Source organism: Mesoplodon bidens (genome assembly GCF_964165515.1).
Source record: "Mesoplodon bidens genome assembly, chromosome: 7".
Classification (NCBI taxonomy): Eukaryota; Metazoa; Chordata; class Mammalia; order Artiodactyla; family Ziphiidae; genus Mesoplodon; species Mesoplodon bidens.
The window spans coordinates 58,229,436-58,234,966 of record NC_138164.1 but is presented as its reverse complement, the minus strand read 5'-3'; the positions used below and the strand labels follow the sequence as shown (position 1 = coordinate 58,234,966).

Here is a 5,531-nt window from a genome sequence, read left to right as displayed (position 1 = left end):
CACGCCCGGTTCTGGGAATAATGGTAAAAGCTAACATCTGTCATGTTGAGAATGTTAAATGCACAGTCATCCTACCTTGCAATATGGTCTGCAGCTCCTCCTCAGCTGAGGTAAAGGAGAATCAGAAAGGTTAAAAACTTTAACATTAGAAACAAATGTCTTACTTCCTGATTTTTTTTGCCTCTCAAAACTCCCCAAGGTTACTCAGTTTATATCACTTCTGGGAACATCAGTTTCCTCACCTACAAAGTAAGGATAGTAATTCCTGCCCTTACAGTATGGTTGTAAGAATTACATTAGTGATTTTTCAATTAATAGCAGCTAAGTGCTATATATTATCCATTTTCTGTGTGTTGAGCTACTATTTAATCTGGAGGGTAAAGTCAATGTTCTTAGAAATGCTAGCACTCTTCCCTTTATTTTGTGATCCGTCTAAAAAACAGCACATTATGATCAGGGATCCTACAGATGGATCAGGGTTAATGAGAATTTCTGTGGGAAAGGCAAGGTTTTCCTTTCCATGGAGCCCTCACATGCTTCAGGCTACTTTTTGGGAGCCACAGGGAAAAAATGAAGGCAATGCTCACATGGTCTTCTTGACTCACTGCCCTGCGTTGAGCTGATTTTTCTTTTCCAGGCCATTCTTTCATGAGTGGTATTCCTCATACCTATTAGATCTACAGGTGTCTTTCTAGAACACTTCATGTTTTATAAATGCAAGCAGTTTTAGCAGCACCTCAATTGTTAAAGTCTTAAATTAGAAAATGCTTTTGTTGAAATTAGAACACTCCCTAACACCATACAAAAAATAAATTCAAAATGGATTAAAGACCTAAATGTAAGACTGGACACTATAAAACTCGTAGAGGAAAACATAGGAAGAACACTCTTTGACATAAATCATAGCAAGATCTTTTTGACCCACCTCCTAGAGTAATGGAAATAAAAAAAAAAATAAACAAATGGGACCTAATGAAACTTAAAAGCTTTTGCACAGCAAAGGAAAGTATAAACAAGATGAGAAGACAACCCTCAGAATGGGAGAAAATATTTTCAAACGAATCAACGGACAAAGGATTAATCTCCAAAATATATAAACAGCTCATGCAGCTCAATATTAAAAAAACAAACAACCCAATTCCAAAACGGGCAGAAGACCTAAATAGACATTTCTCCAAAGAAGACATACAGATGGCCAACAAACACATGAAAAGATACTCAACATCACTTATTATTAGAGAAATGCAAATCAAAACTACAATGAGGTATAACCTCACACTGGTTAGAATGGGCATCATCAGAAAATCTACAAACAAATGTTGGAGAGGGTGTGGAAAAAAAGGAACCCTCTTGCACTGTTGGTGGGAATGTAAACTGATACAGCCACTATGGAGAACAGTATGGAGGTTCCTTAAAAAACTAAAAATAGAATTACCATAAGATCCAGCAATCCCACTACTGGGCATATACCCAAGAAAACCATAGTTCAAAAAGACACATGCACCCCAATGTTCATTGCAGCACTATTTACAATAGCCACGTCATGGAAGTAACCTAAATACCCATCAAGATACGAATGGATAAAGAAGATGTGGTACATATATACAATGAAATATTACTCAGCCATAAAAAGGAATGAAATTGTGTCATTTGTAGAGATGTGGGTGGACCTAGAGACTGTCATACAGAGTGAAGTAGGTCAGAAAGAGAAAAACAAATTCTGTATATTAACGCATATATGTGGAATCTAGAAAAATGGTACAGATGAACCAGTTTTCAAGGCAGAAAATGGAGACTCAGGTGTAGAGAACAACTGTATGGACACCAAGGGGGAAAAGCAGGGTTGGAGGGAGTGGTTGTGGGATGAATTGGGAGATTGGGATTGGCATATATACACTAATATGTATAAAATAGATAACTAATAAGAAACTGCTGTATAAAAAATAAATAAAAATTCAGAGAAAAAAAGAAAATGCTTTTATTGCAGCCAAGGCCACTTTGATGAAATGACCCAGTTTTTTAGGATTTACGTATTAAAGTACACACAGATGACAGTAAGTAATATTATATAACACCAGAAAATATTATAAGCTCCAAACGACATTTGATCTAAGCAGTTCAAACTCTTTATATAGTTCATAAAGCAAGAGTATTCTGATCTATTGTGTATAAAATGTGAACAATACAATGTACCTCATAAAATATCTGGGCATTTGTAAGAATGATATAAGTGCTGAAAAAACACTAACTGCTACTTGTGTTACTGATGTCATTGTTTTGCCTTCTCTGTAGCTTAAATATGATTTAGTAACTAAAAAAATCTACCCTTAGAATTTAGAGCTATGCAATCTTTTTAAAAAATTTATTTTATTGAAGTATACTTGATTTGCAATGTGTGTTAATTTCTGCTGTACAGAAAAGTGATTCAGCTCTACATATATATACATTCTTTTTCATATCATTTTCCATTATGATTTATCACAGGATATTGAATATAGTTCCCTGTGCTATACAGTAGGACCTTGTTGTTTATCTACTTTATATATAAGAGTTTGCATCTGCTAATCCCAAACTCCCACTCTGTCCCTCTCCCACCCTCTCCCCCTTGGCAACCACAAGTCTGTACATCCTTTTCTAGCATTACTTTGGAATTACAAAACCCAGAGAACAAAGGGCCTAACATCTCAGACTGCTTGAAGTTCCCAAATGGGAAGCTGCCCACAATATTTAAGTACTTTCTCCATGAGCTTATTTGAAAGAAGGAGGTATCAGTCATCTGATCTTAGTTTCTATCTTCAGGATTTGGAGAAGTCGTTCTCGGATCTGCTTGGTGGGAAAAGCATAGACAGTGGGATTGAGGATTGGAGGAATGAGGCGGTAGAAGGTGGCCAGCAAGGTGTGGATTGGAGGAGGCACCTGGTGACCAAATCGGTGAATGAGGGAAGAAACAGCAGTGGGAACATAAAAGATCAGGAGAGCACAGATGTGAGAACCACACATCCCCAGGGTTTTAAGCCTGGCCTCAGGAGTAGCCAGCCTCATCACAGCCCTGAAAATCATCACATAGGAGGCAGCAATGGCCACTGAGTCCAGGATCAAGACCAGAAAGCCAATGCTCAACCCATAGGTATTGTTGACCCTGCTGTCACCACATGCCAAGGTGACTACAGCCATGTGCTCACAGGAGTGGAAGATGACACGGGCTTTGTAAAGGGTGGGCACAGGCGGATCATCAGAGGCAGGGGTCCAATGTAGGAGTACACCCCAGAAGAGGGCAGTGGCCAAACGTCCCACCATAGTATGAGTGAGCACTGTGGTATGATGGAGTGGGTCGCAGATGGCTACATAGCGGTAAAAAGCCATGGCAAGGAAGATGCCTGACTTCACTGTGGCAACATTTGAGCCAAGCAGGCATTCAAGCCAATGTCACCAGCACCAAACCAGAAGATCCCTAGCAGTTTGGGCATAGTGGATGTGGACAGAACCAGGTCAATGATAGCCAACATGCACAGGAAGAAGTACATGGGCTGCTCCAGGCTACGCACCACCCTTACCACAGCCAGAATAGTGACATTCCCCACCATGGCCACCAGATACATGTAGCCAGAGGGGATGGAGAGCCAGATGTTCAGGGACTCCAGTCCTGGAATGCCAGTGAGCTGGAAGGAGCTGGGTGCGAGCAGACATTATGAAAAGTGAGCATGGCTAGTTATAAACGACCCTTCTTACTTGTGCCCCAAAATTCAGTAGAACTTTTTTTCCAGAGATAAAATACAAGAATATTCTTAGGTCCCATAATAACGAATAGGATCATTGACTAGATAAGATTCTATAAAATTCCTTCGAAGTTATAGAATAATGTCACAGTATGCTATTACTGTGTTATGCCCACAAGTTTACCAAGCACAAGCCAAAATACCTATTTGAGTGAAATGTATGAGTATCTTTATGCAATATGTCTTTCAAGGAGTAATGTTCTTGCATCAGTGAAAATGACCTAAGGCGGACAGGTAACTATTTAGTAATTTAACGCTGTAGGTTATCTCTGAGGTATTTCTCAGGATTGTATTAGTAGGATTCAGAGTGAGGGCTCCTTGATAAGAGATGCATTGATGATGAAAGATACAGTGACAGACCCCTGGGACTATCTAGACTCTATGGTAAGTCAAAGCTTAATCTTGGGGCCAGCATTAGCTATTGGATGAGCTGAAATGCTTAATCTGCAGGCCAAAATCAAGGTGGATGTGGGCAGGTGAAGAAGACTTTCCAGAGGGTGGAACAAAATAATTTCTGACAGGTGAGAGCTATGATTGGAGCTCAGTTTGTGTGTCTGCCCAAAGGTAAATCCCTGCAAGGGCTTTCTGCCTTCTTGGAGACTGAATGAGGATAAGATTCCAGAAGCAGAGAGGGTTCTCCCTGGGAAGGAAAAAGATAATATTCAGTACAGAATAGCAAGAAACCTAGATGAATATTGGACCGAAGAAATGCCTTTACTCAGAGTCCAGAGCAATTGGCTAAAGGGGAGATGAATATTTAGAAAGAAGACATGGAAATAGTTTTGTATTTATTTTAGGGTCTAAAGGATCATAACAGAATGTGTTCCTGCATATACCAGAGGAATGCCAAGGGAAGAAGCATTTAAGAAGCTTTGTCTTCTACATCTTGAGCCTGTTGGGTTGAATATAGCAGAGCAGTCAATAGTCTGGGTTTTGGAATTTTCCAGATCTGATTTCAGATCTTGGCAGTAGAAACTTGAAGCAAATTACTTTATCCCATTAGTTAAATACAATAGACCTTATTCTACAACAAAATTAAATAGTGTGTCCTAGAGAAGTCATGAGGATTGAATAAGAATGCAGTGTCTGAGGCACAGTAACCCTAAGCTTTAGCTCTTCAGACAGTTGAGACTAGTGTGTAAAACCAAAGATACATTCAGTAAACTTCGAGGAACATTGGAATGTCTCTCTCCAGGTAGCCATGGTGGTGGGAGGATGAGAACTTGTGTAAGCTGGTTGTAGTGACTTTATCCCACAGAATTCCTTGCTTGAGCTGGGTTTTCACTCCATCTCAAGGTTCTCATAGATGACTATGAATGAGAATAGAGAAAGTGTAGGCAGAAGCAGGAAAAAGGGAAGGTGAAAAGGCTGAGTTAATGGGGCTGGGAAGGAAAGAGTGCACAGGAACCAGCCTGTGATTGAGGTGAGGAGGTGGGGGTGAGGCAAGGCTCTAGGCTGGGGGGAACCTGTCTTGGTTTCTTACCCTTTGTGCTGATTATTCTCCATCTGTACCTCCAGATCCCTGTTCTATGTCCCCAGAAGCTGATATTTATGGGCTACTGTTTTTTTTCCCCTCTGATTTCTAGGTGGGCTCAGCCAACGAGAGGCAGGAGATAAGAGGGTGAGACTAGACATCAAGAACTTATTCCCCAGTCCCTTCCTGCCAGGTGCCTTTGGCAGTATTGTGATTTTCTACGAAAGACCACAGCTCCTGAAAATTGACCCCCTCCCCGCACTTGTGTTCTGGCAACTGCG

The 5,531-nt window shown here is 40.4% G+C and overlaps 1 pseudogene across 1 annotated transcript; it reads right to left on the bottom strand.

Moving 5' to 3' along the window:
• Positions 1-2,772: 2,772 nt before the first annotated feature.
• LOC308620467 (olfactory receptor 52M1-like) lies at positions 2,773-3,703 on the bottom strand (annotated as a pseudogene). Its single transcript has one exon. The product of its transcript is annotated as an olfactory receptor 52M1-like (transcript).
• Between the last annotated feature and the right edge of the window lie 1,828 nt (positions 3,704-5,531).